This window comes from Mastigoproctus giganteus, chromosome 4 (genome assembly GCF_048544385.1).
Source record: "Mastigoproctus giganteus isolate SK-2022 chromosome 4, ASM4854438v1, whole genome shotgun sequence".
Taxonomy (NCBI): domain Eukaryota; kingdom Metazoa; phylum Arthropoda; class Arachnida; order Uropygi; family Thelyphonidae; genus Mastigoproctus; species Mastigoproctus giganteus.
This window is the reverse complement of record NC_143578.1, coordinates 48,371,693-48,386,665: the sequence shown is the minus strand read 5'-3', so window position 1 is coordinate 48,386,665 and position 14,973 is coordinate 48,371,693. Positions and strand designations below refer to the sequence as shown.

The following is a 14,973-nucleotide window of genomic DNA, read 5'->3' as shown; positions in this document are numbered from 1 at the left end:
AAATCGTTTTAATAATACATGAAAAGAAGCAAAAGGTACATGGATTAAAGTAAGTGTTCGAAGTTTCTTCCACGGGCTACAATGCACGCCTCACATCTCCGACGCATGGACATCCGAACATTCTGGAATACTCCAGGCGAATTTCGAATTTCTTCGGCAGCTACTGTGATTCTTGCAACCAGCTCCTCAGCATTGTCAACAGGGGTGTCATAAACTAGCGATTTCATATGACCCCAGAAATAAAAATCAAGACATGATAGGTCGGGTGACCGAGCAGGCCAACGCACGGGACCACCACGTCCGATCCACTGTTGACCAAATGTGACATCCAGGTAGTTACGAACATCTCCGCTATAATGGGCAGGGGCTCCATCGTGTTGGAACCACATTGTCTGTTGCGTCGATGCAGAAATCTGTTCATCTCTCAAAAGTTGTGGCAATACTTGCTGCAGAAAGATCAAGTAGATAGGTCCGGTTAGATGACACGGTAACAGGTAAGGTCCGATGAGGTGATATCCCATAATACCGGCCCATACATTGACCGAAAATCGAATCTGTGCTGCACGACGTCGTATTGCATGCGGGTTCTCGACCGCCCAGATATGGTCGTTATGCGTGTTGAAAATTCCTTCCCTTGTGAAGGATGCCTCATCGGAAAACAACACTTCAGAAGGAAAAAGGGGATTTGTAGCACATTTTCCAAGGTACCACTGTGCGAAAGCAATGCGAGGTGCATAATCCTCCGGTTGCTGTGTCTGGACACGCTGCCTGGAGTATTCCAGAATGTTCGGATGTCCATGCGTCGGAGATGTGAGGCGTGCATTGTAGCCCGTGGAAGAAACTTCGAACACTTACTTTAATCCATGTACCTTTTGCTTCTTTTCATGTATTATTAAAACGATTTCTCACTTACGGTCTCTTTTCTTTATGGTGCTTCTGTGTACAACACCGCTTCAGGAAAGCATTTCCGACCCCACATTGCTATATGATTTCGAGTTGTCAGGATGTACCCTACCCCTCTTAGAAGTTCTGAAACGTTTAACTGAAACACCCTGTATATATCGCCCTATAATTTACAATTAATGATACTGGATGAAATAATTTATATTCTTAAGGAGATCGGACCTTCAGGGTCACCATCTTTCGGTAAATTACTAAGGAATTCACCGAACGATGAATATTAGGCCTCAAATAGTTGAAGGGGTGATGCCAGTTACGAAGAGGAATTCATATTAAATTTGAATTCCTTTTGGTAAATAACATGGTGAAAAGGGGAAAAAATTCAAATTTAATTTAAATTCCTCTGGGATTTCCATTACTGTAATCAACTATTAGAAGGAATACGATTAGACAGGTTAACCCCTATACTTCTTAACTCCATTTTTATTAACTAGACTTGAGAAGCGTAGTTTCATGCTCTTTCGTGATGCATATTAATAATTTGAATTAAAAAAAAAAATTGGTAGTAATGAACTGGTATCAACGTGAAAATAATTACGCCAAAGTTGGGTAACTTAAGTTGGGTATTTGGGATTTATGTTTCAAATATTTAATAATTCATTTAAATGCAGGATTTTGTCGATATATTTTATATTATACCAGCTATAAGATATTTATCTGTTCATACAATTCATGTTAAATCGTTTATTAATTAATAACTCATCTTCATCAGAAGCGGCCAAGCCTGGCTGACAGTAATTGGCGCCCAGGAGAATAGCAATCGGCATCTCTCCTTTCCCATATCCCAAGGGTAGATGTAGATCAGGTTTTTGGCACCCTATGCAACTGCCTAGGGTGGCTCCCGGCCTCGTACATAAGTTGGAGAACAGATCGTCAACAATGTCATTGATGTAGATCTTTAAAATAACCTTTAAGTCATGAAGCATTGGTGCATCGTCTTTGTAACGTAATTTCTATGCTAGGCCGTCTATTTTCTTTATGAAAAGCCATGCATCCTCTCGGCCACACTTATGGAAGACCCCAATAAAAGTTGCTTCCGTCTGGATGGAGGAGATGTTTTTTAACTTCGACCGGCGAGACTAGAATCTAGCCCAAGACTTTTCAACATAGTGCAAGAGCACCAACGTTCTCGAGTGATTTATCCAAAAGGCCATCTAGGTTTAACTATGAATTCGAAATTTTCGTGCTTGTCTTTTGTCATGATCTTTTAATTCAAACAGAAGATCTCATTCTGCTATTACATCATGCATTGAATTGAGTGTTTTATGAGAGAAACATTGAGTGGTATTCGCCCTATTGAAGTGACTTTGAGGATTTTCTCTATAAGACTGGAAGAGTTGATAGTTGGTTTGAGAGCTGGTTACTAGTGGCGCACTCGAGAGCAGTACTACTCAACTTTTGAACCATGAGAACTCTATACTAATGGCCCTGATGAAGCTCAGGAAAATTGTATCATCCTGTACCTTGATAAAAAGAGAAAATGCAGCCAAGGTAACAGTACCAGGTGCTCAACAGGAGATCAGCGATTCAACCTGATAACCTACTGTAAAGCTTTGTGGTTCCGCTCCAGTTAATTCTTCTTTCTGCCATTGGTAATTCATCACATTCCCTCCATTATAGATACATTTTTTTTTGTACTAGGCAGTCCCAGCCACTTTTTACATACTGTATAGATAATTACAATTGCTTTATTACAACATATTGAAGTTCCGCACTTCATGCGCCTGCTCCATTATAGGGTATTGACGCCCTACAGTTCATATCATGTGAGTTTGAATCTCTGCCAAGAAAATAGCTAGTGAGAGTCCTTGCACTAGCCGTCTTGAATCATTTCACCTGTCTTCTTCCGTCATGTTTGCCGCAGCCGAAGAGACATTCTACATGCATTTTCAAAAAATTGGAATGTGCCATGGAAGTACTGTATCCAGTGCAGGGCCCTGAAATGCAGGGATCATCTTGTTCCACGTTTCTCTCACATAAGAACACCATTTCACTGTGAGTGATAGCTGCATTTGTATATTTTCACAGGGTAAGCTACCCACCATTAAATGGAACAGTACCACACATCCTATGCTTACCCTGACTGCAAAACCTCCGTCCAGTGGACTATTTAGCCCATCCACTCGACCACATTTTTACACAGGTAGTTTTATCAGGATTGTTCTTGCAAATGAAGCAAGAACAATCCTGATAAAACTTATCGGACTTGTGGTCAGCTAAAAACTTGTACTGTACTGTACTGCAAAATTTTGGAAAGCACCAAAGTCTGTCCTTATCTTTGGACTCACATCCAAAAGTCAGTGTTTGCACGCTGGGTGCTCCATCAATCAATTCCTCTCGTAGATCCTGGTATTCATGGCAGCTAGAAAAAACATTATAGTTAATACAGATAGCCGTGCAAAGTCGGCCGTAGCTGGTGTAGCTGAAAGAGAGAAGAAAGACAGAGACATAGGTGTGTGCAAACGCTTAGGCAGGCAAAAAAAAAAAAAAAAAAACCGAATAGAAATTGCAAATTCTTGAAGAAAACGGAAAACTGAACTGAGCGAAGTTCTTGTCAACAAAGGTTACGTTGGAACTCCATATTTTCAGTGCGCAGGAAGCTGTACTACATAGTTGCTTGGAAGAGGAGGATCTACGTGATTGTTCATTATTTTGTTAACGAATTAATACACTACACTATTATATCACGTGGTGGATTAATTAATTTATTATTGAAGTGATAAAATTTAAAGGAATAGAACCACCTCAATGCTAAACACTTAAACAATTTATAGCTACGTTTCGGAAACTCACTGTTTCCCGTCTTCAGGGCCTACGAGTGTTAAAACATTGTTTGAAGATGATACTACAATTTTTCAATTTGATAATGATATTTGCATTGATTGAATTAAGTTAAATAGAGGATAATTCGCTTATTTACAATACAATACATTCTAATTACATCTACAAATGTTATAATATATTCCATTACATATACAATTGTCATCTAATATACCCCCTTATATGTATATACAATTGCTCTCCCATTGGCTACATCAATAGTAGGCTACACCAAATCAACCCCAACCTATATAAACACTCAATCCACTTCTACCGCACCAAGAAACTCCACTCTAGTATCACGTTAACAGGTAAGCCCTCCCAACCTAATTTAGAGTAAAGCTAAGGAATTTTCATTAACTATGTTTATTAATTAACGAATTAATAAATTAATTAAATAATAAGAAAAAGTATAATAATTAGACTGCAATTGTATATATAATGGAGTATATTATAATATTTGTAGATATAATCAGAATACATTGTATTGTAAATAATCGAATTATCCTCTATTTAACTTAATACAATCACTGCAAATATCACTGTCAAATTGAAAGATTGCAGTATCACTCCTCAATGTTCTAACCCCTACGCCTGAAGACGGGAACGACTGAGTTCCTGAAACGTAGCCATAAATTGTTTTAAGTGTTTGGCATTGAGTTGGTTCAATTCCTTTAAATTGTGTCATTTCAATAATAATAAATTACATGTACTTAATCTACCACGTGATATAATAGTGTAGTGTCTATCAGTTCATTAGCATAATAATGCACTGCATTATCTACATAGGTTTTCATTGAAGAGCTGCTGATCACAAGCCGGACAGCACATCGACGAATGTCGGACATCGTTGTCAGTGGTGACTAGTCCATCGTTACTGGACGATGTCCATTAAAAGCACATGGAGAGGGAGCCGTTCGAGAATTTCGAGGGGGCTCCAGAATTTGTAGTTTTTGATACTGTATGGAGCGTTCATCCTCGGTGGCAGCTTAGTCCGCCCGATTCAGCACTGTCTGCCACTCGTTTGAAGATAACTGGAGGAATTTTTCCAGTAGTCTTCAGTGGAAGTCTTCAGTCGTCTATAGTTAGTCGATCCCACGCAGAGGAAGTAGGATTCCCAACCCCCCCTCCCTCGTGAGTTATGGGTGACAAGCTCGGGTATGGTACCTTTACTTTTTTATTATTATTTTTAGGCGCATTAGCATATATGCATAAGCTCCTATTGTCTTCACCATGTCCGTTCGAATGTAACAACTTCACGTCCAGTGAGCGAATTTTCATGAAATTTTACATTTGATTCATATAGAAAGATTTGTCTAACCAGCTAAATTTCATTAAAATCGGACAAATAGAAATCTAGCAATTATTATTTCATATTTTCTATATGAAATAATAATTGTGAACGTAAGACTTGTGAACGTGGTGTTGCTTGTGAAGAGATACACATAGACAGAGAGAAAAGGCTGACCGGGCTAGCCGGGTGGGTAAAGTGCCTACCTGCCAACTCAAAGGTCGCGGGTTCGAATCCCGCCTCGGGCTTCGATCAAAGTACTGCAAAAACCTTGGGAGGTGCATTATGGCCACAGAAGCCGATGCACCAAAAAAAAAAAAAAAAGAGACTCGAAAAAAGTCTACAGGAGGATAGTAATAATCATCATACAGTTGTAATTAAACTGAACGGCTATCAAGAGAACGTAAAACTATATAATTTTATTACGTGTTCTATAAACTTATAATCTGAGTAATTAATTAATAAAAAGATAACTATATTTACTTTTCGCTTCAGTTAATCACAGAAGAAAGAAAAATTCATTTAATTTTAAGAAAAAAAGAAAGTGCGCCTGGAATGTAACACACTGCTTATATTACGTAACTTGTAATGGAAACACGTTATCGGATGTTTAGACATTACTTAATTCTTATTAAGTAATGTCTAAACATCCGATAACGTGCTTCCATTACGTTTTCTTAAAAGTTCAATAGATATCACTTTTTCAGCGTGTTTCGTTAGTCCCCGGAAAGCTTTTAAGATCAATCATAGCCACCCCCTGCCCTCCAGACCACAAAAATCTATTCATATAAATAAAAGTATGTTTCGCATATTACTCTAAAACGAAAAGTTGAATAGAAGACAAATTTTCAATCTACGTTCTGTTGGTCCTTTGGAAAATTACGATTTCACAGTCACCGTTCCCCTCCCTTCCCCCACCACAAAACTCGGCAAAAATGAAAATATGTTTTTGCATTAATCGACAAGAAAAATGAGGAGCGCTAAAAATTTTTCAACATATATTCTGTTGGCCCTGGGATGGTTCTAAGTTCAATTCTGATTTCAGAGCAATTTCCTCCCCACTTTTCTCTACAGAAATACTGTATATTATTATAAATTTGGAATAGGAGATCTGATCCAATTCAAAATTTCAATGCTTACTTAGAATATTTTAGAAATCGTACCAAATTTTCATGTCGATGGTTGATTTGTTTTGTTATCAATCATGAATTATTACTATTTGTTAACGCGACTGAAATGTAACATGCTTGTTTTTTCACAACGTGGCTGAGTTAGTCGGTCTCAGAAGAGAGTGGCATGATTTTTTTTCCGGAAACTCGGGTTTTTCATGCAAACAAGCAAAGCGATCAAAGAACGTATGCAATTTACAGACATATTATATACGGCACAATATAGTTTAAGTTGCTGATTCACATAAAACCCTACAATCACAACAGCCCTAGTTACCTAGCCGAAGTGGTGCTTGATCTAAAATGAGAATCCATACTTTAATAGGACAGGACTAGACACCGTGTGTATGGAGGATAAGGCAACGAAATATAATTAAAAATTCAAAAGTTTGAAGTTGTGACACAAAAATGTTAGGGGTACATAATTCTAAAATTTTTTTTTTTTAAATTTTAAGGTTGTGTGCTTTGAAAAGGACATTAATTCTTGTCTTGCAAGAAGTTGAAAAACACTTGATCGATCATGTAAATCACTTTCAGCTGTTACTGGATCAAAGTGATGTTACAGAGAAGTTTAGCCCACACCTTGGAATATCACATTACCTCAATTTTGCGGGGATGCCTCAAAATTTTTAGAGGCATCCCTGACTCTAAAGATTTTGTTTATCCAATGAATGATTTGTTTCGTGAAGGGTCTTGAAGTAGATCAGTTTTGCCCATCTCGTACATCAGATACGTGATAGAAAAAGTAGGCCACTTACTTACATTACCAAAGCAAGTTAGAGCAAGATGTCACCAGAATACACCAAATTTTTTGCATGCACTCAAATACTGTACACAAACGAGGGCATGCCACCAAGTATCAGACTTTAGTGCCGATCCGTGTCGGTCAAATCCTTGCACGTTCCGATTTGTTTACCTAGCAGGGATGCGTTATATTTTCGCTGCCTCAAGGAAAGCGATTCTGGGGATTTTTTTCTGCTAATCGGTATTTAGAAACAGAACTGAGGAGTTTCTAACCAGAATTCGTTGGCTTCCTTCAATAAATCATTCTTAGAAAGCACGCATATACATAGGGGTAGTCCAAAAAACACAAATTATTTCACAGCTCATCTGTCAGAAAGATGGCGTCAGGGAGAACATCCGGTCGTAGAGCTCAGATTCCAATCATTCAACAGCAGAGGCGCCTGCACATTAGAAGCTACCATCCTTTAGTTTTGAGTCTCTTTCAGGTTCACTGGTATTGAAAGGTTCTTGCAGTGCAACAAAATTTAAAAAGCTCCAATAATTTTGAGCCTCAATCCGATGTGACACGTATTTGATCCATTAATTAAAAAAAAAAAAGTCATGTTCCTAAATAATGGCGTGACCTATGTCGTGCTAGTTGACATGTTAAGGAGAAAAACGTACTGACGGAAAGCGAAAACATGAAAGAGCAAACTTAGAGATGTTGACATCGGCAGTCGGATCCTATCCTGTGATACATTTAAGCCTACTTTATGGTTGAACAGCTGATGTTTACATTCATCTGGTGAGTGATTTTTCTAACATAGTAATTCCAAACGAGTACATAATTGTTTCCTTTAATTAATTTATTTTAATAACTTCCTTTAAATCAATTAATGGAAGTTTTATTTAGATTAAAATTAATAACAGTAATATGTAATATAAGCATTAACAGTACATATATGTACTAACAGTATATTGCTATGTATCTTGTTTATTTTTTTTTTTAATTAAAAAAATAGAAACATACGATATGTATTTTTAAGGATGTAATTTTCAGTTAAAAATGGACATGTTTATTAAAAATTTTTAGTTTCAGTTCAGTTATCGTTATATTTAAGATTAATTTTTATCTCTGTATTTACATAAGGACAAATTGGAGAGAGGGGCATAACTATTTCCGCTTTATCTCGCTAGTCACGAATCCGAAAATTTAAATTATAGTTATATTTGAGAATAAATTCTTTTCATAAACTGTATTTACAGTTATACTTATTAATTAACGTACTTTACACAGCACTTCATAAATAATATTTTGACATTTTAAGAAATATACCATATTGCCAAAAGTAAAGGGACACATGCACGTTTCAAAGAACCTTTTATTGATACAATATTTAATAATGTGTCGATCCACTTCTGGCCTTGGTTACACATTTTATTCTCGTCAGTGGACGTGAGCCAATTTTTGATAACAGCGAAGTGGCATTTTTGTTCAGTCCTTCAGGTCAATGAAGCTTTTGAAGATCCATGTTTTTAAACTAAGTGGCTACAGGCTGTGCAGTATGACATTAAAACACATTCCGACAAAAGTGAAGCATTACAAAAGAACTTTGTTGTACCTCATCTTCAGGAACCCACTTTTCTATTACATGATTTACTACGACCCATCTCTGCGATTACTTTTAGCCAGAAACATCTCTGCATTAGAAGAACAGTAGTTGACATCAAACTTCTGGCAAAAGTATTATCAGGGGCATATAATGCCCTGAAAGCCTTCATAAAGTAAATGTGTATGTGTTTTTAAGAAAAAGTTTGGAACGTAACATTTTACGTCTCCTCTTCAATTCTGGTTTCATAAAGCATAGTCCACTAACGGTCTCTTCAGAGTTCCAACTCATCCAACATACATTTCTTCAACAATCCACAAACAGTTCAAGTCTCAATTAGGGAATATGCCAGTTTCAGTTTTATAAGTATCTCCAGTGTAGACAGCTGCCCTGTCTAGTTGTATTCAGTTTTTCCGTTAATTTTAATTTTTTTCCCTAATTTAAATATTTTCCTTTTCTGCTGAACTATTTACCATTTTTCAAACTGGCTTTTAAAAATGCGAAACTGTGTACAGATTGCTTAAGCATACACTGTTAATCGTTTTGCTGTTGTATGTGTATTGTTTTAAATAAAAAAAAAATAAAAAAATGTTGTGCAATGTACCGCGTGACATTCATTTTCCAGGAACAATGGCCATTGGTCCGAGCCAAAACCACCAGAAACAACCCCAAATAGTGGAAGCTCCTCCCTAAAACTTCACAGCTGAGAAGACATACTGATAAATAACATTCTCTGGTCATTCACCAGACTGAGGCATGGTCATCACATCACAAAACCGTGTATGTACCATTGTTGTTTTTACTGTTGTAGCAGCATCAGCGATTAAAGCCATATTTCTCCGTGTATACTATCTGTAAAAAAACACGAGTTTCCGGGAGAAAAAACATGCTACCCTCGGCTGAGACAGACTAACTCAGCACCTTGTGAAAAGGCCTATAAAAATTCTTCAAGTCATCGACGGGTCTCCAACAAAGGTCTTTTCCACCCGGTGTGGGGAGGATGGCGATTCTACCAGCTGTGCTTCCCACGAGGGCCTTGTTTACCATGATTCGTCATCTTTTCTAACATTCCAGGGCCAAATTACAGGCGGGATACCAGTCTGCGCGGTAGCACAGTGGTTTTGTCACCGTCCTCCCTCACTGAGTAGGAAAAGCCGCATTCGAATCCTGTCGATGACGCGAGGAACTTTAAAAGGCTTCTTTCACTCCGTGGCTGAGTTAGTCAGTTCCAGGCGTAGATAGTAAGGTTCACCCACCCAGAAACTGGGTTTTTTTTTCGTCCAGCAAAACAAGCAAATCGAACAGAGAACACACGCAATTTACAGACACAATACACAAGGGAAGGGTATATGCAAGAAATTACCGGGTGACCCTAATATAATAGTTTTTTTTTTTTTTTTTTTTTTGTTTTTATGATTGTGCACCAGGCAGACCAAAGCTGTGCACTGCGTGCTCTGATGTTCAATTCGTGTGGTGCAGCTATTCTGTAAAATTTGCAGCTCCATACGTATCGTCCTTGTACTAATATCAATTCGCGTTGCGTTCCTGAACTCCAAGTTGACAGTATTTGAAAAGGGCTAAGAGAGATGGAGCTATGCACCACTCTTCAGAGTGCCCTAAAGTTGCTTTCTATCAATTTCAGTGGTCTATCAGAACGTTTCTCAGCTATAGTAGTAGACGTCTCCCCGTTGGAAGTCGCTTTGTTGCTCAACGTCCCGAACACATCCATTGTATTTCGATCTGTTTACTTCTAGTGTAAATGTAGTTGCTTTTTATGCCTATTCCCGATCTGCGGATGGTTCACTTTTTCCAAACTCCCAGGGTGTTCGTATACTTTTGGCAATATAGTGTAAAATATTATCACACTGTCCTTATCTTTACCCGTACACATATATGCATTGATTGTAACACAATACTAAGACTAACCTACGTAAGTTAATTCATTATTTTTATGACATATGGTAACCTTCCAATAATAAATAAATTTTCTGTTTATACTCCGGCACGACAACCAAGTCAGTAGAGTTTACAATAAATCGTCAATACAAATAGTTATCGCATTTAGTAGTCACGGGCTTGAACCCCGGTTCACTCAAGGAACGCGTGCTATGCACTCTCGCTCATCGCATAAGGCGTATCGAATCCTATCACAACTCACGAAAAGTGCATTAAATTATCAATGACACATGAAATCCCCAATTTCAAAGCGCATTACTAATTAGGATGGGATAGTAATAGAAACGGCAAGTAAAGAAGAAGCCGAACAGATCCTAACAAATACCAAAATAACAACGCTCGGGTTAAGGGCGGAGATCCCGAAGAAAAAGGGTCCCTCCATAGTCGTGTTTGACGTTGACTCCGAGATGACAGCTGAACAGCTAGTACATGAGATCTACAAAGAATCTACAAACAATCATGAGATCCCAGACCAAGAGGCTAAAAATCTTATAATACCGAAATTTAAAACAAAAGCAAGAAATGAAATTAACAGCAACTGGACAGTCCAGCTGACCCCAGTTGCTTGGCAAGCGATCAAGGCACAATCAAGAATCTACATCGAGTGGAGCTGTCTGCGCTACGGGGAGCACGTGGCCATTCCAAAGTGCTTTCGCTGCTGTAAGTTTGGCCAAACTACACACACCTGCTCCCAGAAGGAGCCGACCTGCGGCCACTGCTCCGAAAAAGGGCACGAGTTTAGAAACTGTCCAAATAAAGCTAGCGAATCTGTCTGCGCCAACTGTAAAAGCCTTAAGTTAGAGCATGCGCACTCCTTAAGAGACGCAAAATGTCCAACATACATCAGAACCAAGGAGTTATACCAATCCAGGATTGATTGTGGGTTCTCTCCCTAAACAAACCTTCAACACCGGGATACTGAAAATACAACAGCTTAATGCGCAGCCTGCTCGGGCAGTGGTCGAGCAGATAAGAAAGAAGGCAGACGAGGAAAACACTGACCTCATAATCGTACAGGAACCGTACACCCACCAAAAACAGGTGAGATGATATCCCATATCTTACAAATTGTGCACTGCACAGAGGATACGCCTTGGGCGGCAATAATCGTAAGGAATACGGATATAACTGTTACAAAAATCCAGCAGCTCTGCACGCCTTGGGCAGTCTGTGCCCAGTTAATCACTTCGATTGGAACCATTTACGTCATCGCTCTCTACTGTAGACCTCGCATAGAAATTGACTTTGCCACAGCGTACTTAGAGAACGTACAATCAATCTTAGACGGACACAAGATAATTATTGGGGCAGACGTGGATCACCACTGTGGCATAGCCGCACCCCCGACCGCAGAGGAACGGCTAATGGACAGAAGTTGGAAGACTTCCTAACAAACTCGATATTCACTGTTATTAACCAACCCTTCTGTCTCCCAACATTCTGCAACACGCTTTGGGAGGCAACCATAGACGTCACTATGGTAACAAAAAATATAGAGAATTATATCAGACTGGACAGTCCAAAGTGATTGGTCAACATCTGACCATAGGACAATTACATACTCCATAAAAAGAAACCTATAAAGAACACCGATAATAAGGCAGATGCAGAGCAGATTCAATGTTCACAAAGCTAACTGAGACATATTTAAAGAGAATCTTCGTAACCAGGAGCAACTCTACATGGAAACGCACGGAAATCTGGCTCCTGAGGTGGAAAACCCAAAAACACTGCAAAGAGAAGTGACCGAAATGATTACCAGGGCAGCCGAAGTAGCCATGAAAAGAAGAGTACCCAACTCCAGAGCAACATGGTGGACACCAGAGCTCCAAGGACTGAGAAAGATAGTACAAGCGAAACGAAAAGAATTCCAAGGGGCAAGAAGAACGTGGCCGGCAGCGGAAGTTGCGGAATTGAGAAAAAGATATCGTCAACTCAAAAACCAGTACACAGACAAAATCAATAAAGAGCAAAAGGGAAAGTTGGCATAACTTTGTCCAAACAAAAGGAAATACTTACCCCTGGGGGGTACAAAATCACAACCAGCAGGCTGCCCAGAGGCGAAGTGACAATGGCAACCTAAACCCCGCAAGGCACTATGACCAACGTGGAAAGACTCAGTAACAAATATTCTTACAACAATCATACAGGAACCACCAACAGAGATGACATTGGAGCAGACAGAAATATGCCAAACAAACGCGCAATATGCAAACACCCAAAAAGAACCGCCATTCACTCTTGAAGAGACACAAGAGGCTACAAGCAGAACAAAAAACAAGCGATGTCCAGGTTCAGATCTAATCAAACCAGAAATGATTAAAAAGACAGCAGAATATGTTCCCCAACTCCTTCTGCGACTCTATAACTGCTGCTTGGCACAAGGCCACTTTCCAACTCAATGGAAAACAGCTATACTAAAATTGATACCAAAAAGCCCAACAAAACCACTGGAGTTACCAACATCGTATAGACCGATAGCCCTGTTATCGACAGTTAGCAAGATTTACGAAAGGCTATTGCACAAGAGAATCGAACACTACTACACAGAAGCAAATCTCAGCACTCCAAAACAATATGGCTTTAAACAGGGTTCTTCAACCACAGATGCAATTCTGGATCTTGTCAACAAAGCCACGCAATGCACCAACAAGTATTTTCTAGTGATTGCAGTGGACTTTGCTGGGGCGTTCGACACCCTCTGGTGGCCGAGCGTCCTGGCAAGGCTCCGTGCTGCATCTTTGCCACAAAATCTTTATGCCAGTCTAAAATCCTATCTCACGAAGAGGGAAGTGCAAATCCTCACGCCTTATGCTAGCTTCACCCGTCTTGTCTGCAGGGGCTGCCCCCAGGGATCGGTCCTGGGGCCACTCCTGTGGAACATTGTTCTAGATGGCTTACTCTGCAAGGACCTGGGCGATGTGGAGGCACAGGCCTTTGCTGATGATTTGATTTTATCCACAGCAGCGGACTCAAGAGCAAATCTGGAAAAGAAAGCAAACAAAGTAGTGCAAACCCTACAGGAGTGGGCTAAAATAAACAATCTAAAAATAGCACCGGAAAAGACCAGCTCCGTCCTTCTTAGAGGAAAGCTTAAATTAAACAGGCCGCCACAAATCAAAATAGAAGGTACCACTGTCAGACTAACCGACCAGATAAAGTACCTAGGGATAATTATAGATAGCAATCTCTCATTTAAACCCCATCTAAATTACCTCAGGAAGAAAATACGCAAATATACAGGACTCATACTAAGAATAACGTGAAAGGACTGGGGACTAAACAAGAGGACCCTCTCCTTATATTATAAAGCCTTATTTATACCAGCAAATATCTACGGCTCACCTGTATGGATGACGAAGACCAACACAGCAACAAATAGGAAAATATTAGAAACAATACAAAGGAACATACTACTAACCATCACTAGAGCAAGCAATACAGTACGACAGCGCTTCAGGTCATTGCTGGTGCACTGCCCCTTGACTTAGAGGTAGTACGAACTGTATTAATGTATTATTACAAAAAGGCAATACCAATCACAACTAACGGCTAAACCCTCAATGTTACCAATGATTGGAAGCAGGAGAAAAAAAGAATTGATGCACACCTAACTCACATTTGGCAGACAAGGTGGAATGAAACCACCAAAGGAGCAATAACCCACAAATTTCTTCCCCTTGTAACAAAAATGTACCCAAAAGCACTAGCATGGATATACCCGGGCCTCAACACTACCTACTTATTAACAGGCCACGGCCCGTTCAGAGATAAACTAAACACAATGGACATAATAGAAGACAGGAATTGTCCATGTGGAGAACCAGAGACTTGGAGTCACGTCATGCATGACTGCGACAACTATGAAGATATAAGAGCAAGTCTTATTGTAAGAATTCAGTATAACCTAATCTACCAAGAGTCCCGACTACTGGACACTCAGGAAGAGTACACAGCACTAACTAACTTCGCAATACAATTATTCACAAGAAGGAAAACAATTATAGCAATGCAACCTGATCCTCGGGAGGACAATAACATCCAATAGATACAGCACAAACCAAATGTCATGGACGAAGTAAAAATAAAGGAGAGACACAGAAGAGTCAAAGCAAGAGCAAAAGAATAAAATCTCAGCATGAAGAAATAGACACGCCATTTGAAACTCAAGAGACTGCGCAGGGTTACTCCTTCTGGGAGAGACCAAAGCAAGAATCCTGCAGCCGACCATCTCTGACTTGATACAAACGCGCCACAACGAAGTTCCTGAAAATGATGAAAACTGGAATGACATCAGAACTAGAGTGCCATCTGGCTATCAAATCTTCTTTAAAACCCTAATCCCTTGTGGGGGGGAAACAATTGTGGGAAGGGAAACACATGCTCCCTTCCCCCTTGCCAACCCTATTTCCCTCTGGTGAGGCATGGGCATGCCCCATTGAAA

At 39.5% G+C, this 14,973-nt stretch overlaps 1 protein-coding gene across 2 annotated transcripts in view; it reads right to left on the bottom strand.

Moving 5' to 3' along the window:
• LOC150086700 (atrial natriuretic peptide receptor 1-like) overlaps positions 1-14,973 on the bottom strand; it is a 193,772-nt gene that overhangs the window by 171,797 nt on the left and 7,002 nt on the right. The gene's annotated exons all lie outside the window — the stretch shown is intronic.